The sequence below is a fragment of the Ips typographus genome, linkage group LG11 (genome assembly GCF_016097725.1).
Source record: "Ips typographus isolate SLU linkage group LG11, UJ_Ityp_2.0, whole genome shotgun sequence".
Classification (NCBI taxonomy): domain Eukaryota; kingdom Metazoa; phylum Arthropoda; class Insecta; order Coleoptera; family Curculionidae; genus Ips; species Ips typographus.
The window spans coordinates 5,957,920-5,982,568 of NC_138432.1; the positions used below are offsets into that span (position 1 = coordinate 5,957,920).

The 24,649-nt window shown below is 34.0% G+C and overlaps 1 long non-coding RNA gene across 1 annotated transcript; it reads right to left on the reverse strand.

Moving 5' to 3' along the window:
* Nucleotides 1-2,518: 2,518 nt before the first annotated feature.
* Nucleotides 2,519-3,545, reverse strand: LOC145735920 (uncharacterized). Its single transcript, XR_014179801.1, has 2 exons — nucleotides 3,268-3,545; nucleotides 2,519-3,211 (listed from the first exon to the last, which is right to left on the reverse strand). It is a non-coding gene; the product is annotated as an uncharacterized LOC145735920 (long non-coding RNA).
* Nucleotides 3,546-24,649: the final 21,104 nt, after the last annotated feature.

Sequence of the window (24,649 nt, forward strand, 5' to 3'; positions counted from 1 at the left end):
ACATACGTTAATGACGTCAAATTTCCATTTCGCTCAGTTCCATGTAATAGAAAAGAAACAACAATAATTACGTCACTGCAACTAGCTCTGAGACGAACTGTAGTTTACACAGTTTACAAGGAAAGGGATTTGGGATGTGCAAAATCTAATTTATTTCAGTTGACTTATTCCATTGGCAATTTCATGCATTATCATAAATTACTAAGGCATTCTGACCTATTATTATAACTTTCATGGATGATTAATAACGTTAATATTATGACAAGTTAGATATCTGAAGCTTAACCAAGAAGTGTATATTAATGATCGATTAAAAAATAATATTGATTTAAGTATGAGAGAGAAAATGGAAAGTCTAATAGTGCTGAGATATTTTTACAGAGGTAAAACAACTAAAAAGTATTATTAATTACAAAATGTACTCTAACTTCTTAACTTTTAAAGAAACATACTGTCATCATAACGATCATTGAAAGATTTAGTTTTACTGCTAGAAAATGTATGTGTTTTTCAACTGAATAAAGCCAGTTTTGTTCTATTGCAGACAATATTTCCGTGAACTAAACATATAAAAATCTTGGTAGAATTTAATGCGACAAAAATAGAACATGCCTGATCCCGCACCTCGTCAAAAGACCTAAAACGTATTGTAGCAGCAATATAAACGTAAAGAAAAGATAAATCAGTGGTGTTTTCGACTGGAATCGTTTATTTTCTGTCAGGACGAACGAATCGGAGGACTTGTTGAGTGAAAAACAATGCCAGATCGGTGGCTAATGACCAGTTTTTGCCTAGACGAAAGTGGATAAGCTTAAGTGGCGACATTCTAACAATCTCTGCGACACTGGTTACTAAAAAAAAAAACAAAAAATGCGGTTTATTACAAGAGGTGTTCTTAATGATGATTGTTAAGTCCAGATTGAGAGTAATTCCGATTTCTAGTAACTGTATGTGATTTCTACACTACAATGCTAAAACACTCCCTTTTTGTCTTTTTTAAGGGAGGTCGTTTTGTAGACATACGCAGTTTAAGGCTTAAGGGTTTCACTAAATTCCGCCTCGAAGACGTATGTTTATAGCCGCTGAATTTACCTAAATGATGACTGAGAAAAGGGCGAAAGACCCTACATTTGTAAAGTTCCTTTTATTTTGGCTCACCCAAGCAAAAAAATATCAGAAAACTAGTTAATTTTCCCAGCTTTTAATAGCAGATCGCGATTTAATTTTCAGCACGCGACCGCCTGGTCTTTTCACGGATCAGACCCTTTTCAGATTGCATTCGGATCTATGCAATCGCTCAATCTCATATTGAAAAGCATTTTAATTAAATTCACTCGTCCCAATTGAATAATGCCCTTCCTATGCGAACTGGAACGAATCATTCCATATTTTCCATTAGTAATCCGGCGAATATGTGTGTTTAATCAGAAAATACTCGGATTTTAATTTTAATACTCACCAGTAGTTGCTTCTACTGTGAAGGTCCACAAATCATACATTCATGTTTAACCTATATGAGTTGATAATAGATTAGTGTTGAAGACGTTCAAAACAAATTAAGCAAAGCCTGGGAAAAGTGCAGAAAGAACATGGATCCACAGTAAAGGAAGAAAAACTAATTAAATACTCCAAGTGTTTTTCTTTTAAGATTACTGTTCCTATTAAAACATTAAGTGTTTGATAAACAAAATTAATGAAAGAAGATGTTTTGTTTAGTTTTGCCACTACAACCTGCTGTTGAGTTTAAAGTAAAGATTTCTTATCTTTTTCTGAAATATTATAATTTGTAGGTTGGTTGGATGTTTCCTGATTTGTTTTGAATGATGCAGCTTTGTTAAAATTTCCTCCTATAAAACAACTTAATTTCTATTAGACAAGTATGATTGTAGTTAACTAAACGAGTTATCCTTGACAAACTATTGAGATTTCTTAATTGATATGACCAAAAATGGAATTGTCATCCATATCCATATTTCATGCAACATTTAATACGAACATCAGTGTTGTGATTTCCGCAAATGCTGCACATGTGGCATTTGTTCATTTAATTGAGTTTTGAGGTTAGAAGAAGTTCTTGTAATCATGGCTGAGGTGCTGGACTGAACTGGCAAAAAATCCAACATATGAACTCATTTCTAAAAATTTTTCAACTTCTTCTTCAACTTCTTTAAAAAATAAATACTGAATTCGTTTTTATATTGTAGTTAAGTACAACAAGGTAGTGAAATATGTTTGATTTAATGAACAGTTATCACTTTTTATTTGTTCATGTCGCAACCGAGTAAAATAATTCTCACACACTATTTACACAGAAAATGAATAATAAATTAACTGATAAATTAATGGGATAAACCGTAAATTATAACCTAGACAATTACTGTATGACTTGTGAATAATGCTAAATGTTATTTGAGTAATATAGGTTCATATGTTTGTACATACATGAAATTAGCACTTTATTATTTGATTATTTCAAACTGTAAATTTTCTCAGTTTTAAGAATAAAAAATCCTTCTATAAAACATCATTCAAGTGGACATTTTATTAGTAATAAACTAGTAGAAAAATCTATAAATCGCTGAACAGAAAGAACTTGAAAAAAAAAAGAGATGGGATTATCTAGTCTAGGTCAGTTAGAACTCGATTGGATTGCAGCCAAACAGCAGTTAAAAAGTCCGTAACAATTCACGGATGAACAAATTCCTTGTCTTGCAAACACCAAAACGTTTATTAAAAAGAAATTTTCGAGTTGCAACAAAATTAAAGTGAAAGAAACTGAAAAGCGGAAAGTAAAACAAGCTGCAGCTGCACAGCCGAACCCAATTTAAAGTTTTTTGACTTGATTAAAAATTTAACTTTGCATAAGTTGGTAGTGGCGCTTTTTCGCCAGCAAATTGGGAAAAGCAATAATAATTATAATACAAAAGGATTACGAAACTCGGCCGCTTATCTATTCTTTTACTTCCGAAACTCTAACGTTCCTTTAAAGTTTGAGCGAAACTCACGTTCGCTTATGGGCACGTTTCTTCCATTCTTGATTTCTGAATAAAATTTTCGCTTCCTTCAACATCTTTCTGAACAAGTCTAACATATAAGCCGCCTTCTTATCATTATCTGTAAATTTGAATTGTATCCATCTTTTGCAACTTTAGTTGAAGTTCTGCACTTTGTGAAATAAACTCGGTTTCGGCGAGTTTCGAATCAATTGTTTCTGATGGAATCGTAATACAGTCACACTTAACTTAACACAGCGTTTGTCAAACTTACCTTAAAGCCACAAACAGTGAATTTAGTGGCAAACAATGGAATTCATCTAGTTCTGCGTTCATTCTCTCTCTGAAACAAAGCGACATTAAAGCATGGTTAACTGCATTGCTAGAGTTATGGATAACTAGAGGGAGCAAAACTCCCTTTTCGAATAGGGCTCTTTTATCTGATTATTCCGCTACAGAAACTACACTGATTGTTGATATATAACGTTAATTTTAGACAAATTGTTCTGTGATTATTGTCTCTATTACTCTGGCACATTCGCTTTGTCAAAACAATCAAATGCTTGAGTAAATTCAAATACAGATTGACAGGTGAATAATTATTCTTAGTTGTGACATTTCCTACATATCCTGTATTATAAACAATCTAAATTCTAACAATGTGTACGTTCACCCGACGTCAGCAGCTTAGAAGCTAAGTAAGCAGTCATAACAAACTAAATAGGACCGCTTACTTAACCTCTAAGCCGCTGACGTCGGGTGAACGTACCCATTGATAATGAATTAATTAGACAAAATTCAATTCCATAAGATACGTATTTTAATCATTTATATATCAAATTGAAGCTAACGAATATTATAACGCTTATACAACGTCATAAATGGAGAGAGATACCGAAACTGACAAAACTTGGCGCATTCTACTTTGAGTTCTAGCTCAAATAACATAAATGTTGGTTTGACAGCTTTACAGACAAATGCACAAGTTTTGACATATTTCACAGTTGTCAATTGACCCTAAACTAGCCAAAAAAATATATCTGACGTCACAACTGTCAAAGTCCTGCTCATCAAATCATAAAACACTTTTGCATAACGGTATCTCACTTTCTAAAAGTGTATTGCAATTTTGTCTAGTTTTAACCGAATTTGAACAGTGTTGACGTAACTGACAGTTATTACGTGACCTTAGACTATGTCATAGATAGAGAGAGACATAGTAACTGTCAAAACTTTGCGCATGGTTCTTTCAAACCACATTTCTGTAATTTTAGTCTCTTGTTCTCGCTTAAATTTGACAAATATTAGATTGACAGCTTTGCGCACAAACATACATGTTTGACGGTAGTCATGTGACCCTAACCTAGTCCATAAATTGTCTCTGACGTTACAACCGTCAAAATCCTGCTCATCAACCTATAAAACACTTCTTGTCTAACGGTTTCTCACCTTTTAAAAGTGTTTTACAATTTTGTCTAGTCTTAAACGAATTTTGACACTGTTGACGTAACTGACAGCTATCACGTGACCTGAGACAATGTCATAGATAGAGAGAGACATAGTAACTCTCAAAACTTTGCGCATGAGTCTTTAAAACAACATTCTAGTCTTCTGTTCTCGCTGAAATTTGACAAATGTTAGTTTGACAGCTTTGCGCACAAACATACATGTTTGACGGTTATCATGTGACCCTAAACTAGTCCATAAATTGTCTCTGACGTTACAACCGTCAAAATCCTGCTCATCAACCTATAAAACACTTCTTGTCTAACGGTTTCTCACCTTTTAAAAGTGTTTTACAATTTTGTCTAGTCTTAAACGAATTTTGACACTGTTGACGTAACTGACAGCTATCACGTGACCTGAGACAATGTCATAGATAGAGAGAGACATAGTAACTCTCAAAACTTTGCGCATGAGTCTTTAAAACAACATTCTAGTCTTCTGTTCTCGCTGAAATTTGACAAATGTTAGTTTGACAGCTTTGCGCACAAACATACATGTTTGACGGTTGTCATGTGACCCTAAACTAGTCCATAAATTGTCTCTGACGTTACAACCGTCAAAATCCTGCTCATCAACCTATAAAACACTTCTTGTCTAACGGTTTCTCACCTTTTAAAAGTGTTTTACAATTTTGTCTAGTCTTAAACGAATTTTGACACTGTTGACGTAACTGACAGCTATCACGTGACCTGAGACTATGTCATAGGTAGAGACAGACATAGTAACTATCAAAATTTTTGCTCATTGACGTATAAAATCACATATATAATTATAAGTACTCATGATGATAGTACATATATTGTACTATCTGAAATTTGACAGATGCTGCCAAATTGACGGGTCACGTGACACTAACTAAGGTTCCCACTAAACGAATATGACACAATTGAAAATCCCATTCATGGAGGTATAAAAATAGTTTTTCTGATTTGCTGACAACAGAGCAAAATTCGTGTACAGCTTCATCGTTTAATGCATTTTGACAGTTGGGGTATGTTTAACCGTTGTCACGTGACACTAAGTCTTAACCTAAAAAAAAATACCTGGACATTCTTAAACAAAAAAATTGTGAACCTTTTATTATCTTTACAAACAAGTTAATAATGGACTGCTTGGTTCTTAGTGCCAGTTACATGTTGTATTTTAGTTGATTTGGCAACAATCTAAATATTTCTAACCATACTAAAAATGTTAAAAACCACGTTGCCAAACTGACAAGTGTGTTTTAAATATCTTCTTTCCTGTAAATCTTTTGAAATTCCCTTGGTTGAATCAGTGTAGTAAAAAACTTCGGTTTGAAGTAAACGTAGCAATTTTGCGCCCCAATCCGAAACCACTTTCCGATTGACCTAACCGTAAGTTAATAGATACGTCAGCTTGAGTAATAACTGAGTGCTCCCATAGACATGAAGTAGTTAAGTGGCTATTACAAAGGTCAATAATATCTCTGCCAGCTCAAATGGGAGTTCGACGGTATCGATGGTCTCCTAAATTGCTACCTTGAGTGCCTCCCGGGTTTTGATCTTATTATACCTGGAAAGTGGGGCTGTAATGTTACACCCCCGTTTTATTTTGTAAAATCAGTGCGTAGGCCCTATCAAGAATGACGAATGCGAGCAGTAAAAATAATCAACGGAGCTTAAAACGGGAGATAAAAAGCTTGGCGTAATTAAAACACGAAAGGGCAATATTTTAGGGACGGGATTTGGGCAAAGGGCCGAGCGGCATACGCCGTCGTTGTCTTATCTTTTAGTTGGTCCGATTTATTGTTTAGCTTTTAATGTTATTTAATTTTTATACCTACAAACTTTAAATCCTTAATTACTAACTACTAGTATAATTTAGTGTATTACGACATTATCTAAATTACTCTAATTAAAGTACCTTGGTTATAAAATTCTTCATTTAGTTGATTTGTTGTAATTTGGTGTAATATCTGAATAAATAAACAGGAACTAACTCAGTTAATGCTGTTTTTTTGTTGTCATTTACTGGAGGATTTAATGAATGCCATGAATGGGCTCAAAACAGTATTACTAGAAAATATGTGGGTGATTTGCCAATAATTATTACCTGATAATTCATCCGCATTATCGTAACATCTCAAAGCATCCGGGAGCGAAATCAACAAATCGACCCCATTATTCAACAATATGTCGAAAATGCAGGATAATGAAAATAATATCTGCCAAATATCGATTCTGTACTTACATAAATTTGGGATGCTTTTAACCTACGAACGTGTTGGTAATGCAAAATTTGCGTAATATCAGCAGACTGAAAAGTTTTAATTTTGTTAAAGTAAATTTAACCATACAGGGTGTCTCAAAATGACGTGGCTAACCAAACCTTTTTTGCGATGTCATATTTTTTATTGCAAATTCGGATTCTACGATAAATTTTAGGCCTATTTGACTAATATGTTCTGTATCGATTTCTGAATTGTTTTCTTTCTAATAAGCTGTGTTGATTAAATTTAGACCACCCCAATACAAGCTTTATTTTTAAAACTTTCTATACAAAAGTGATAGATACAAAGGTCAACTATATTTCTGGATAAATTTTATCTATACAGGGTCATAAAATTGGCTAAACAATCACCTTTTTTAAAAATAGTCTATTAGTATACACCGTGGACAAAACAGTTCATTAAATTGGTTGTTTTTCAAGTAAGCATAGTTTAATTTTGAAATCAAACACGCCAAAAAACCGTTATTTATGTCGTACAAGTTTTATTTTTTAAGACACTCTGTATAGTTAAAATTTATATAGAAATACAGGGTGTCCCACGACGAAAGACATCGATTGATATTGGAAAAAGTATATATAGGAGAGTTTTGAAAATTTGGCAGGATACTGATGTGGCCATGCCCAATCTAACTAAAATAGTTTCAAGATGGTTGCACTTCCGTTTATACCGGAAGTCGATCACAACTTTCTTATTTTAAATAGAACACCCTATATATTATTACATATTTGGATTCCTCACAAAATTCTGACCAACTTTTGTGTACAATGCCCTATGCCTATCTCTCTAGCCGTTTTCGAAATATTTGATGTTTTTGCAAAAAAGTGACAGTTGCAACGCTCAACATATTTTTGTACTCTGTCAAAACCGTATTTCATTTTGCAATGAAACTTTGGGATATTATAAATAAAGGATCGTTTTATTAAACTGAGGGTGCGTAATGACTAATTTGTATACAGGGTCGACAAAAAAAAATCATAAACTTGCCACTAAAAAAATGAAAAATTTCAAGTTTTTTAAATAGAAACCCACATTTTTTATGACGGAATCATTTTGAGCATTAAAAATTACTATACAATTTATTTGCCTATACCTAAATCCAACCCATTTCGTTTTATTTGAGAATAAACATTTTTTATTATTAAATCTCCAGATTTCTTGAAAATTTCTCTCTCTAATTACGTGTGGATTTATATCACACCAGTAGTGTGAATTATGTCTATTGAACATTCCATTTTTAGTGAATTTGGCCTCGTCGCTCTAATAATATTATTCAAAAACAATTCTTCTCCATAGTGACTAGTCAGCAAAAACTCAATAAAAACCACTCTCTTTGGAAAGTCAACCTCTTTTAAGTGTTGCACTAATTTAAATGAAAAAGGGTGAAATTTATGTTTCTTCAGGATCCTCTGAATTGAGCTTTTAGATATGCCTGATTCTACGGAAACTTATCTTATTGACGAAGTTGGATTTGCAAACAAAATGGCCCAAAATTGCAATTTCTACATTTGTATTATTGATTGGATTTGTTTTAATAACTTTTCTCTTCACAGATCCCGTATTCTTAAAATGTTCAATTATTTGCTTGACAGCTTTTGGTGATGGCTTTCGTTTTTCTGGATAACGAGCGATAACGGACACTCTGAATAGTTAAAATTTATATAGAAATATAGTAGATCTTTGTATCTATCCCTTTCATATAGAAACAAAATACCCACAGTACAATTTCAACGTGAATCAACTATGTATTTTTTATCTAATTTGTTGCATCCTGTATAGCACAAAAGTTATTGAACGATTTACTTATTTAAACTGGTCTTGTCATCCAAAAATAAATGATTTTCTGATTTTATACAATAAATATAAACATTTCAGTTTAACTGAATGTCCTGTTGTAATGGAAATGTGTTGCACGTCTGGGCGAAAAAGTAAGATATAAATTTTAAACTGCCCCAATGAAATTGGATTTTGAAGCTGGCCCTGACAGACCTAATATCGCTTGGAATTACTCTATATCTAGCCATCAAAACGCCTCGAAAACTATCAATCTTGAAAATGAGCAAAAACACTTTGTAACATCTTAGTCGGATGCTGGACTATTTGTCATCAGGTTGACGCGAGAGACGGCGAAATTACCCGAAATATCGGACGGAAGAAAAATGGGACAGATAGAAAAATAAAAACGCGGATGGATAATAAGCGGAATAAATGTAATAAATCTCTGTTTGGACGAAAAAAAGCCATTTTTCCGAAGAGACGACGCAAGTAAGTGATTCTCGACAGCGTTTTTATTTAGTTTGTTGTGCTGTTTCCTTTGCTTATCCACAGCTCCCTTCCGGGACGGTGAAGCTTTTTTCCATGCCAAAAGTGATAAATCATAATTCCCGGATCTCTCTCTCTCTCTGTTGCTCTTCTTACGGCATAGGTTTACGAAACGGCTGCAGGCTGATGCTTTAGGCGGGAGTAATAACTAATATAATAATAGATACCCTAGTGCGCTCGCTTTGTAGTCTAGTCGGATCGGTTTATACGATCACGGAATTCCAATATTGCATCCTAGTGCACAATAATTTGCTACTGCACCCGGGGTTTAGTCTGCCTATCGGGCATAGTGGCATTATTTACTCGAGCATACGACTTAATCGAATATGCATGAATCGCGAAATGTACCAGTTCTAATTACCACCGAACGTTTTATTCCGACATGCTAATCTCAAACACTCGACAACCTGTCATTGCAACAGTTTGTACACAAATTTAAAAAAAAATATCACATGGAAGACATCACGTATAATATTGTATGCAAAGCTACTAAGTTAGGAACAAATTAGTACATGGAAGGAAGAAAACAATGACCATTGTCTTTTCTGTGCTTATTGTGTTTAAGTGCAAGATAAACGTAGCTAAGTTGAAAGTCATCGTCGTTCGTCAACTTCACCGTTTTGAAGGCGGGTGGTCTTAAAAACACCCGAATGTAGTTCCTTTCAGTCCTAGAATATTAGAAACAAGTCAATTTACCGCCATTAGACGAAACGAAAAAAATCGTTATATTGTCTTGAAGGTACTAATTAAATAACGCAACAAGTTGAACGTGACAAGTCATCTTGGAAGGAATTACGCGGGGCCCAAAGGTGAAGGAGAAGTTCCGTTAATTACATGGAGGCTCGACCCAAAAAAGCCGAAGGAGATGGCTCAAGGAGATAATTAAAGCCGTATTACAACCGCAAGAAATTTTTAATGAGACATATGATCATATTTCATTGCGGCAAATGGGAAAAGTTGTGGATTACAGCTTAGGAGTTTAGAGCGAGAAGGAATGTTCTACTCAAATACGCTTTATTACTACGGATTCATTTGCATATTAATAAATCCTTTGCCTGGATTTCAGAGAAGGCTGAAATTTCCAAGTATAACAAAATGTTGCTACTTAGTTGGCAGTAATACTAACTTATAAATAAGAAGAGAACCTGCACGTCATCCCCGACGAGCAATTTGGATTCTGGAAGACACTATCAACTGAACTCCAAGTCCAAGACAAGAGCCGTCTCCAAGGCCTTCGACAGGGTTTGGCACAGAGGACTTCTAATCAAGATGCTGTATGCCGGCTTTCAGTCGGCCTGGTAAAACTAATTAGATCACCGCACCACTGCAAGTGAAAATTAATGAAGACTGGATCACTAGAAAGATTCCCGTGAGAAGATATTACCTACCTTAGCGTTAGAGGATGTGTTTAAAATGTTTATCTGGACTGGAAATCCCTCAGCCATTTGCTGATGATATCGTTCTCCACAGCAGCGACATAAATAAACTGACCACAATGATCCAGGAACTCAAAGATGCTTCCCAAGCTGCAGGCCTCAGAATAAACTTTCCATCGAGAATCAGGATCTGAAAGTTGTCAAAGAACACATATACTTGTATCTAGGAGATCACATCCAACTTGGAAAAGAAAATCAAACATCAAAGATCACCTGAAGAACCAATCTCACCTGGATAACAATTGGAAAGCTCCCAGTGACAACATACGTCAAAAAGCAATAAGTCTGAGAGACAATATCAGAAACGAGGAAGTAAAGAAAAGAACCAGAGTCTGTGACGTTGTTGGACGGATATTAAGATTGAAGTGGCGTTGGGCAAGTCACGTTGCTAGGAACAACGTAAAATGGACGAAAACACTTATGCAATGGAATCTAAGAGACTAAAAACGAAGTGTCAGCTGAAATGGCAAGACGACATCCAAAAACATGCGGAAAAAAAGGCTTCAAGGATTCAAACCGTCCAAGGAAGATCGGAATGGAAAACAGTGGAAGAGGCTTTTGTCCAGGATATCTAATAATCTTGAATTTTTTAGTACTCAAACTTCCCCTTAAAAAAATAATAGAATTATTTCAGTCATTTTCCCCTTCGAAGTATTATCTCTGTCAGCGCTAAAGGACCTCCTGTCGTTAAATATTACGCAATCAAATTCAAAAGCAATTCCATCGTCGGTACCCCCTTTGCATGTGACTTTTCGTTCCCCTCTTGCCCCAAACATTCCTATGGGACGCTTTAGAGCGGCACCCCCGTTGTGCAAGGTTTATTCATTTATCTTGCCCTAGGAACGGTGAAAAAATTGGGGAGACCCTGTCAAAGGGAGAGAAACTTTGGAAAACGTGAGTTGGTTACAGTACAATCTTAATATTTTTCGAGTTGTCTAACTTGGAAATCATATTTTATATTGTGAGTTTTGGTTACCAATTAAGGGTTAGATACACTAAACACAGTTATTTAATGGTACATTCTAAAGTTGGCTTAAAGCATGAGATTAATTATGAGAAGGATCAATAGAAAAAACGTTTTGAAGTGTTGTGAACCCACCTCTCTAATTCCAACCCTGTTTTTCACTCATTCGAGCTGAAATTTGTACTGAAGACTCTAGGAAATCTACCAGTTGAATAAAAAATTCAAATTAACGGTCAAAAATTCAAATTAACTGTCAAAAATTCAAATTAACGGTCAAAAACGTCAATTCTGTTGGAAAATCGCATTTTTTCGAATACCAACCCTGTTTTTCACTCATTCGAGCTGAAATTTTTACTGAATACTCCTCTGACTCTAGGGAATCTACCAGTTGAAGAAAAAAATTCAAATTAACGGTCAAAAATTCAAATTAACGGTCAAAAACGTCAATTATGTTGGAAAATCGCATTTTTTCGAATTCCAATGTACAAATAAAATAGTGCAATTAATTTCTTATGAAATGCCCTTTCCAACGATGTGCCACACAGGATATGGTGCCATTTGAAAACCCCCCGAAGTGGGGGTGGCTATGGCGGCAAAGGGGCTGATGGCAGAAATTCAAATCCTACGTAAAAAGATGTCCCCCTTGCAATCTTTGTTGACGTGTCTTAGCTGTTTTTAACAGAGAAAATGATTTTGGAAGATATTCAGGGTGGCAGAAATTTGCAAAATTCAATGCAGAAAGTTTACTAGTAAACTCAACTAGTTGCATCAACATTTTCAATGAAACTACTCGACTATCGACAAACCACAAAACGAGAACATCCCTAGACGAACCTCATTTTAAAGAGCGGCCACCTGTTAAAAGGAGCCGTTGAGACCGGAACCGGATATGAGCCGTAGTTAGTCGCAAAATGACGCCGGAACTTCATCCACGAAAACGTAAGGGTCGTCAACGTAATATGCATCCGATTAACCTCCGCCGTTTGCTGTTATCATTTTCAGAAAAGTATCATCTTTAATTTTCCCGGGGAAGAACGAAATGAAAAACAACAGCGACGTAATGAAAATACCACTAAAAATCTACCGCCCATAGGGCTGTGACGACGGGGGACCTTTATTTCCTCCGGATTAAACGTCAAACTCGTGCATGAAGGGCTGCGTGTTCACTATCCCTTGCACAACAACACCGTTCAAAAATAAACTGAATTAAGGGCAAAAGGATGGGGCGAGATTGCCGTTTCGGGACTCGCCGAGAGAGATGATAGTCCTATATTGTCCTGCACTTTTTAATGCTTTATTTAGGTCTAGAATTATAGCACGAGGGTTGCTTTATACCAGGAAATTTCTGGAATTTATGACAACATATAAAAGGGGTGTTTCGTTACAAATATTTGCTATTCAGCCGATTTGAATCCGAATTAATTAAATCCAAGTTTCTCTTAATGGTCTCTAAATCACTACCAGAGAACTGACATTTCCACTACTTCACGTTTTTCTGCTCTTATTTAATTTGTATGAAAAAAGCTGAAGCTTGTTTCACATGTCTAATGCAGACAGGCTATTGCTGATAACGCTAGCGTTACGTGCACTTGAATTAAACAGTTTAAGTTGTCGCGAAAACGTGTGCTCCAAACCAAACATTTGTTTCCAGGTCGCTTTTGCAAACGATTAGAGCTAAAACTGTCCGGAGTAAACAAAAATCTCTAAAACGAGCTGGATTAATGAAGTGGAAGTTAATAATCCCGAATCGCCTTTAGGTTTTAAAATTCACCTCTATTAGTTTCATTAAAGTTGATTCATTACTAGATTTTGCTAGTATTTTCGGGATAGGAAACCTTCCATTGACAACACAATTAAACAACACAAAAAATAAACAAGTCTTGTTTTAACTAGGATTCCTATTTGGTTGGTGGGTAAATATTTGCCAGATTTTTATTCGCTGGCAAATACACTGAAAGTTTTTATCAGATTGTCACATACGAAACAAAATTGGAACTTAAGGGGGAAAATAGGGATGGCTGGCAATTTGACGGGTCGTGTCACGATTTAATTTGGCTGATTAAAAGTTTAGGGTCTTCGTTTAACGATTTGACACTATCCCCTTTTGTTCTGATTTACATAACAAGCTACTCGTAGCTTAACAACATCAATTTCAAAGCTAAAAGCTATACCAATAATGACAATGCATACAGTGATTCCAATAATGCGGTCATAGCAAACTGATTTACTTGTATGAACACTATTTAACCGTTTGTTCCTTAGTTACGTCAGTGAATGTGTTTACAAAGGGAGGAATTGATAGGCAGTGAAACTGTTACATGATCAGTGATAAACCAATGGTTGTAACTCTTGGAAATTTTAGTTTTTCTGTTGTTGATAGAGGCATAATGCGTTTAAAACCTTAACTAAGTTAAAACACTGCTTAAAACCCTAATTTCATGTAAAAAAACTTACCTAACATATTATTTTCTTTGATTTGGCACCTGAAAAAAGTTTAAAGTATATTCGTATGCTCTAATTTACTAGTTTAATCATTTTTAGGTTGAAAATTACTAACAAATTTTATTATTTTTTGATATTTCTGCATGCAACCATATAACGTTAAGGAACACTTTAGTACTTTTCTTCCATCACGTGACAGCTGTCAAAACTGACTCACCAGTGACCTGAAAGTATAATAAGCCAAATAGATGTGTTTATTTGAGGAATTGCACTGTAAAGTGTGTTTAAAGCTACATGGAGCCAAATTTGAGAGTTCTGACGTTAAGAAACACTTTAATATATTTCTTACGTCACGTGACAGCTGTCACAACCAATGACAATTTTGGATGGTAATTTTTCTGCTGATTTTTGACAGCTGTTACTGGTAAAAAACATAGAAATGTCTGCTAATGTCAAATTCTCTATTAGAGAGTTATATAGTAAATGCTACCAAGTAGGGATTTATCGCTTAAAGGAAGCTAAATTCGCTGTAAAACTTTGACAGCTTGTAATACCGCCATTTTGACAGATTTGTGTGACCAGTCTCTATAAATCGCCTATTGCAGAGTTATAGCAAATGCTAACAATTAGGGGGTTGATAAACGAAGAAAGTTAAATTTACCTGTCAAACTCTGACAGCTCATGATTCTGTCATTTTGACCGTTGCAGAAGTCTCTCAATATATTTAACTCCCCTATTAGAGAATTATAACAAATTCTTACAGTAAATTGACGCATGAAGAACGTCTATTTGCTGTCCAATTTTGACAGTTTGTCACTCGATTATTTTGACAGTTACAGGGTGGTTTAAAATCCCCAAAATGTTCTTTCGACTACTTTATACAGTGTCTTTAGTTAACTAGAGTTATTTACTGTTAAAAACGGTTTAGTTACAATTTGACAGTTTCCAATTAAACACCCTGTAACTTGGTTATTTTGACAATTACAAGATGGTTCAATATATCATTTTAAAGCCCTTGACATCCTCTTAGTATTTTTAGTAAAAATGTCAAATAACCGAGTAATTTACGATTAAAACAGTTACTGTTTAAACGTCAGTAGCGTGGTTATTTTGACAGTTACGCAGGCCTAGTTTTGACCACCCTGTAGCTCGTAAAATCCTCGTCAAATCTCCTATTAGAGTGCTATCGATCATGTCCATAATTAGGGAGTTACTGCACGAACAATTATGTTTATTGATTTTGCCGAAATTTAATATTTTGAAAAGAGGGCGTTAGACGTAAAAACATAAGAGAGAAAGAGAGGAAAAAAAATGGAAAATAGTGCTAAAAAAAAGTTAAATTCAGTTCACTACTGTAAAATTCAATTCCATGGAGCTATAAATACAATTTGTAATGCGATTTATCCAATAAATACAACTAATCTGCGCATTCCAGAGAAAAATAAGTTAAGAAAAACAGTTTAACTTGCAAAATCAGAAAATATCCACAACATAATATACAGAGTGATTCAGAAAGCAACCAAAGCTTAAACAGGTTTCGAAACAGGTATGAATAGAGAAAAATTAAATAATTAAGAAGAATTTAATTGGATTAACAGTTTTCCAATTATCCATAAAACGCTTTAAATAGTTAAACAAGTTACCTCGCAGAATGCTAATTTAATATTACCGTTTATATGACAATTCAGTTTTGAATTTTAAAGGTGAGCAGCAAATGGAAATACGTGGTAGATTAAATTATAAAAGCTAAAAATTCAGTTATTTATTTACTACATTATGAAAGTTTAAAAAGTTTTTATTTATTTCCTTTCTTCAGTGGTTTGTTAAAAGTCTTGCCTAAAACTGTTCAAACGGTGATACAAAGTTAGGGTTTTTGGTTGTTGGTGTTACTAGAAACGTGTTGCGTGACTGATACTATTACTCAAAATGCTGACTATTATTCAATTTGGGTTAATTGATCAATCAGGATTCCGGGAGTGTATTGTAAATGTGACTTAATAACATAATTTAAAAACATTATATCTTTTGTTCTTTGTAATATTTATTGGTACAATTTTGGCGCATTAATTTGACAATTTGGGACAGTCCAAAGTATTTCAAAATGGTGATGATAAAATATTCCATGTATGTTTCCATTATGTATAGATGGGCACTTGGGTCTCCATTACAATTTCAGTATGCATCAATATGAACTATTCATTATCGATCAGCGTGTCGCGAGTAACAAATGTGCAACGATAAATTAAACATTCTAGATTGCGGCAATCTAAATATTAATGCGGACACTAATAGAGGGGATAGAGGGTGCGTTATGCCGGGTATAATCGTAAACATCCAAGAGAATCTAGTATCAAAACATTAAATTCTCGCGTCGCAAATTATTGAACATTGCCTAAAGTTCTTGTTATGACGCTTTGTATTTGGTTTTATTACGGAATTTCATTACTGCATTCCCATTCACAAGCGACATAATTACTAAATTTATTGATTGCACCTTTGCTGAGTAATTATTATTAGATTTTTTTCGACAGCTTAACATTCAGTTTCCACGAAATGGGCATTAGCAACACAATAAAACTGATTTATGAATTTTCAGTGAATTCAGCTCATTATAGTCTAAAAATTTATATTTAACAGTCGACTAGTGCAAATCATAATTCACTTTAAACCATTATTATATTATATTTATAAACCCTGTATGCATGTTAAATACTAATTTTAGTCATTTTTGAAATAACTTCCCAGGTCTAACAAAATAAACTTCAATAGTTTCCGAAACGAAGATAATTTATCATTCGCCTGGAGTTTATTTAAACCTAGCGAGAATGGAACAAACTCCACATGGAAAAATACTCAGAAATACATTGTGCTTTTGAGTATTAATAATGTATTCAAATTTGGCCGTTACGCAAACTTACTAACTTTACAATAAATGCGCGTTTCCAGTTTCCACTCTCCTCCACACTTCAGCGCTCTTTTTGAAGTTTTAAGCACTTCTCGTAAAGCACAAATCCTGCGAAAGCTACAATGAAGTTTTGCAGATTAAAGGATTAAAATTTCAGTACAAAAATATTCGCTTTCCTGTCGTTCTTTATCTCTCCTTCTACGACACTTTTATTGTTTTATTTTAGAGTGATATATTACAGCGAGATTCCAGATGTGTAATTAACCCTTTAGTAATAAACTCTATAGGGCGACACGAGTAAATAAATGAACACTTGAATGACAGAACAAATAAATAATTTTAAAACCAAAAATGTACATTTTACTTGCATAACTAGGTTACAACTGCAAAGTGTAATATTTTATACGTGCTTTCTTGTGGGAAGTAAATGCAAAGGTGTCTACTATAAATTTTAATAAAATATTACTATGTTGGTTAACATTAGGGTTGCCCTAATTCCACCTAAAACTAGAAGTGCACGTCTTTTTAACGATTTTGTTTTAATACAACATTTCAAGCATTTCAATTTAAGCAGAACATAACTTAGTTGTCAGACCTGAATGAAATTAAGCATAATTTCCAGTGTCATCAAAAAAATTCTTGATGCTATTAAACCGAAAAACAAAACAACCAGCTCGAATTGTGATTGAACGTAAAAACGTGTTAAATTAAACCTAAAGCCAACAGCCATGGCCCATCAATCATTGAAAACGTCCACCCTTCTGGACAATTTTTAATTCCAATCGGGCTTATCATATTTGACTCTTTATTGGAACGCGGATTTGTTATTTGCAGCATAGTTAAAAGCAGATTGGTGTCCATTAATTGATGTATTTTTTTAATGTTGCACACTCGAATGACAAACAGTTATCACGTGGTTCTAAAACACTATTTAGCTAGACGGGCACATGGCAATTGTCAAAATAACTGTCGTAAATTTGAGGAACACGTCTTGTCTGGAAAACTGTATTCAACTGTAATTCTTGTAGATTCTAGACAAATTTTGACAATTCTGGCGTTAGAGTGTTAGAGAGTGGTCTTAGAGAATAATTTAGCTAGACAATCACGTGACAAGTGTTAAATTTACTGTCATAAATCTCAGTAAAGTACTTTTTACATCGACTACTGCAAAAAAACTTTTCTGAACCCTGATTTTTGCACCTTTTCAGTACAGTTTGATAATATTAACGTTAGTGACAGTTGTCACGTGGTTTGACAACACTATTTAGCTAGACGTGGCAACTCTCAAAATAACTGTCATACATCTTAAAAACACGTTTTATACCAAATACTGCAAAAAAAACTTGTCTTAACCCTGATTTTTGTAACTTTAGAGTCCAGTTTGACAGTTTTGACGTTGGTGACAGTTGTAATGCGGTTCTAAAATACTATTTAGCTAGGCGGTCACGTGTCAAGTGTCAAAATAAGTGCCATCAATCTCAGAAATAAGTTTAATATCGAATAATGTAAGAAAACTTTACTTAATACTGATTTACGCAACTTTTAAATACAGTTTTTATATTGGTGACAGTTGTCATGTGGTTCTAAAACACTATTTAGCTAGACGGTCACGTGACAACTGTCAAAGTAACTGTTATAAATCTCAGAAATGCGTTTTATATGAAATACTGCAAAACAACTTTTCTTAATCCTGATTTTTGCAACTTTTGAGTACAGTTTGACAGTGTTGACGTTAGTGGCAGCTGTCACGTGGTTCTAAAACACTACTTAGCTAGACGGTTAAGTAACAAGTGTCAAAATAACTGTTATAAAAATCTCAAAAACACGTTTTATACCGAATACTGCCAAGAAACTTTTCTTAACATTGATTTTTTCAATTTTTGAGTACAGTTTGACAGTGTTGACGTTAGTGACAGTTGCCACATGGTTCCAAAACACTATTTAGCTAGACAGTTCCGTAACAACTGTCAAAGTAACTGTTATAAATCTCAGAAATAGGTTTTATTTCAAATACTGCAAAGAAACTTTCCTTAATGTTGATTTTTTCAACTTTTGAGTACAGTTTGACAGTGTTGACGTTAGTGACAGTTGCCACATGGTTCAAAAATACTATTTAGCTAGACAGTTCCGTAACAACTGTCAAAGTAACTGTTATAAATCTCAGAAATAGGTTTTATACCGAATACTGCCAAGAAACTTTTCTAACATTGATTTTTGCAACTTTTGAGTACAGTTTGTCAGTATTGACGTTAGTGGCAGTGTTCACGTGGTTCTAAAACACTATTTAGTTAGACCATCACGTGACAAATCACAAAAACACGTTTTATACCGAAAACTGCAAAAAACTGGATTTTTGCAACTTTGGAGTACAATTTGACATTATTGACGTTAGTGATAGTTGTCACGTGGTTTTCAAACACTATTTAACTAGACGGTCATGTGACAACTGTCAAAAATTTTCAGCATAATTAAAAGCAGATTTTTTTTAATGTTGCACACCCGGATGGCAAACAAAAGGTTAATACATGCAACCTCGTTTTGAAAAGATTTCCACCTGACTTAGGGGGAGCACTTGTCCGCTCGACATAACAGAGGGGCAACGGTTTTTGTGTTCGCAAACCGTATCGAACCCGTTGTGCGTCGATAAGACACTAGAGATGGGCTCAAATCTATACTTTAATTAAAATAGTTTTGTAAACTGTAAAAAGTTTAATTAGACTGTGTTTTCACTTGAAGCAAAATAAACGACAAATTGGATTTCATTATCGCGGCTTAAAATTTGTCGCCTCTTTAATAGTTAAACTAAAAGCGGAAGCGCCCGTTTCGAAATAAACCCTCGAAAAACGTTGGACGAATTAGCTAGCGGATTAACTTTGGATTTGCCATCTACGAAGAGCCAAAAGTTGGACAACCGGTGTCTAAACGAAGCGCATAGTCAGATTAGTAATTAGGTAACTTTAATTTTTCGGTAAATTAATTAGCTAATTCAATTTTTACAGTTTAAATGCAAAATTACAAAACATACACTATTATAATCATTTTAACGAGCTTACTTACTCATTATCCAGCTGGGTAAACAATTACTATTATTGAGTCATTAAAAGAGAGAAAATTAACTAACTCCATTTTACTCACTCCCCTGAGGAACGATAGAATCTAGCTATAAGTCAAACATTGCATTAAGATAACATTCATGGTTTATGCTGAAGATATTTTGATAACCTCAATAGAATTTCATGATGTTTGGTGTCGCTCTATTATCTCGATCGATCCAATTATAAGAGCCGTTAAAGTTACGTAAATAATTTACTTCAAATTAACTTAATAGAAGGATATCTATTAGTGGCTATGCACCTATGGGATTACGTTAATTTCGTGTTAATGACGTTACGTGTGATCTAGACTGGTTACAAGATTAGAACATATTTATTATTTATTCAGCATAGGTGCTTATTTATAATTAATACTATTAAACTTGTGTCTAACTGTATTGAAAACATTTATTATTAACTGTTTTCTCTATGGGATATACCATGGGACCATCAATTAACATGGTTTTACTTGTCTATTGGAGTCAATTACCATTGGACTGTCATGTTAAGTTCACATGTGTACAATTTGTGTAAGCCAATCCCAAACTAGCAAAAGTGCTCTTATAGTTCTTAAGTAAATCCTACACAAGTGAAAGCATCAAAGTTTTTGAGACTTTTCGACAATTGTTAGTCTAATTTGCCATTCTTCTCACTTCACTTTGTGTCATTTAAGAGCACTAGCCTATTAGAGACACTATTTCATAGTGTTGTCAATTTGGTGATGGTAAGCTTAAGTTACCAAGTACAATGAATAATGATTTGTATTTATCACAGTCGAAAGGGATAGACATGTCCTTATTGTGCTTTATGAGCGTTGTATATTAGAACATCTTGGCTTTTCTTTTGTCGCAGAAATTGAATGAAAGCTGGTTTTATAGTCACAATAATTTTGAATTTTGACTACTTTGTGTTTGAATTTTGAACTTTTGTGTTTTATGATTAATAATTTTCAACAAATCTTAAACACAGGTTCGAAAAATACTGATGGAATCTCGGAAACTGGCACAGTTACAGTTGCTTAAATGAAATGAAAATAATTGCAATATTTTGGGAGAAACTTACAGAAAATGCTTTACTTTGTACAGACAAACCATAAAAGCTAGTTTAATTTTCTCAAAACAAATTCTTTGAAGAGATAATGGAGAAACCTGGTTTGGCTGTAAATCTTTCAACATTGATGCAGAAATTCTAAAATGTGAAAACGCTGAGTCAATGTTATTTTCAGAACACTGAGAAACTTAAACTATGAAAATATGTTTTAGTATCGGTGGAACATGAATTGCCTTTGTCAATTAGACCTGAATAACAATTTGGATGAAAACACTTCCAAAACACTATGTTAAACTGTAATTCTTGCAGATTCTAGGCAAATTTTGATCGTTTTAGAATTAGTCACAGATATCACGTGGTGTTAGAGGATAATATAGCTAAACTGTCAAAATAACTGTCATAAATCTGATAAACACATTTTGTATCGAATACTGCAAGAAAATTGTCTTGACTTTGATTATTAGACTTGTTTGAACATTTCTAGATAAAGTTGAATATCTTGAAACTCTTTTAAAACATTTTTAGGAAATTTTTGATGCTATTAGATTGGTTTCAACATTTCTATACAAATTAGAATATTTCGAGACTCTTTAAAAAATTATTCAGACAATTTTGGACATTATTAGGCAGTTTTATACATTTTTAGACACATTTAAATATTTTGAAACTCTTAAAAATTATTCAAATAATTTGGGATCTTAATAGACTGTTTTCAATATTTTTAGGCAAATTTGAATGTTTTGAGACTGTTAGAAATTATTCCGATAATTTATGACATTATTAGACTTGTTTGAAGATTTCTAGATAAAATTGAATATCTCGAAACTTTTAAAACATTTTTAGGCACCTTTTGATGCTATTAGACTGTTTTCAACATTTCTATACAAATTTGAACATTTTGAGACTCTGTTAACAATTATGCTACAATTCTGGACATTATTAGAGTAAGCTCAATATTTTTTGACTTGTTTGTACATTTCTAGATAAGTTTGAAAATTATGTGTCCTTTTTTAAACAATTTTGGACATTATTAGACTGTTTTCAACATTTGTAGACAAATTTGAATATTTTAGGACAGTATGATAGTATTCACGTTAGTGACAGTTGTCACATGATCTAGAACACTATTCAGTTAGGCGGTCACGTGACAACTGTCATAAATCTCAGAACCTGGTTTTATATCGAATACTACAAGAAAACTTTCTTAAACCATGATTTTTGCAAGTTTTGAGCACAGTTTGACAGTTTTTGATGTTAGTGCCACTTGTCACGTGATTTTAAAGGATAGATTAGCTAGACAGTCACATGACATGTGTTAAAATAACTATCATAAATCTCAGAAAAACGTTTTATATCGAATACTACAAGAAAACTTTGCTAAACCCTGATTTTGGCAACTTTTCGGTACAGTTTGATAGTATTGACGTTAGTGACAGTTGTCACGTGGTTCTAAAACACCATTTAGCTAGACGGTCACGTGACAGCTATTAAAATCACTGTAAAAAATCTCAGGAACACGTTTAATATCGAATACTGCGAGAATACTTTTTTAAACCCTGACTTTTGAATCTTTTCACTACAGTTTGCTAGCATTAACGTTAGAGACAGTTGTCACGTGGTTCTAAAACACCATTTAGCTAGACGGTCACGTGACAACTATCAAAATAACTAGCATACATCTCAGAAACACGTTTTATACCTAATACTGCGAGAACACTTTTTTAAACCTTGATTTTTGCAACTTTTCAATACAGTTTGACGTTAATGATAGTTGTCCCGTGATTTTAAAGGATAATTTAGCTAGACGGTCACGTGAGAACTATCAACTCTCATAAATTTGTAAAGAAAACATTCTTAAACCAAGATTTTTGCAAGTTTTGAGCACAGTTTGACAGTTTTGCCGCTAGTGACAATGGTAACGTGGTTCTGAAACAATATTTTTCTGAACGGTCACGTGCAAATTCAGGAACCCTGCTGAATTCTTAAAAGGCTTGCTCAAAAACTGAAATCGTTGTTTTGCTTTAGTAAGTAAAATATTCTTCTAAATATGCGATAGAAGGAAGAAGAAACTTTAAAACGGTAAAACTGTAATTCTTCTTCAACTTCAATTCAATTCTACAAAGGACTTGAAATCTTTACCATTTTATTTGTGACCTATTTGGAAAATTGGTGGTATACATTTTGAAGATATTTACTCGTCAATATTTTCCAGATTCATTGTTTAATCTATCTATACTAAAGGCAGAATACTCATTGGTGAGTTTTGACCCATATTAATCAATACTGATAAAATTCACAAAACTCGACCACCCTAATGACACTTAATTACTCCTAGGTCTAGGCTTATTTGTTTTCAGTGTGTACATATGCAGAAAGCACCAGAACTAATTGAATAAACTTGGGCAATAAATTATTAAGGGCGACTAATTTAAATGCACTGTAAACAACCGTTCCAGGAGACCCCAAAACTCCTGGCAACGGAAGCTCCATACGCCCAAAACTAACCTCGAATGCCACGTTTTGCTTTTAAAATTACAACAATGAAAAGGATAGATTGCAATTGCGAAAGTTTTCAAGGACTCCAGTCCATTATCCAATTGCTGCCAAACCGAAATCCTGTATCCAGACAAGGGTGTTGCAACGTTGTCTCGATAATCCTGTTGCCAAGATAATTTGGCTCTTTGTTCCTAATTGGTTTGACATGCTGTTGTGTATTGTTGCCCTTTAGAGATAATATTATATGATCTCAATGCCCAAGTTATGATGTTTGACTCTATGAAGGTTTAGTGTCTTGTGACAAGCTAAAAATTAAAATATTAACGTCCATTAAAATTTGCCTATGTGGTAAGAAAATTAATATTAATTTATCCTGTCCAGTGCCCTTTTAATAGGACTCATTTAGCGTAAATATTTCCATATTTTATTATGCCACTTAACCTAATCCTGATACAGGTTTGACCTTAACCAAAATGATTTAAATATACCAAACATACGAGTGTAATAATTTATTCAGGCTGTAGGTGATAAGTCACATTAGAACCGAAAACTTTCTCAATTTAATCAAAACTACTCCATCAGGTCATTAGACGATCCACATATTTTCTAACCACTTTCGTAGCCTCACACACACGCAATCTAACTTTTAACCTCCACTTTAAAAGCAGTAAACACAGGGGCCTTCTCATCTGAATAGCTCTGGCGTCTAGACAAAAATTAGCGTGTTAGTGGGGAAAATGCGGGGCAATTTAAGCCGTTCTTCCAAACACGGAATCGGGAAATTAGCGGCGAAAATTGTGTGGCCGTCTCATTCAGCAAAAACGCTCGGATATCAGGTGTATACGGTTTTGCGTTTTAATTTCCAGTGGTGGCTGATAATTAGGAAGACGGTGGTTTAACCTGGAATATTGTTTGATGGTCGAAAGCTTCGATGATTTTAGAAAGCATACAATTTGGTTGGAAATAACAAACAAGAGAACTTTGTTGCTTTAACCAATAACAAATTATTTTTTTCGTTTTAGAGTGATTTGAGTATTGTCAAGTAAGCCTCCGATCAAACAGAACTCTTATAAATACTTTGCTTCCTCCGTAAAAGAAATGTCTTTTCTTTTCTTCTCTTCTCAGTCCTCTATTGTTGTTTCTTGCACCTCATCTGCACCAGTTCTCTACTATTTTCATGGATTATTTCTAAAAA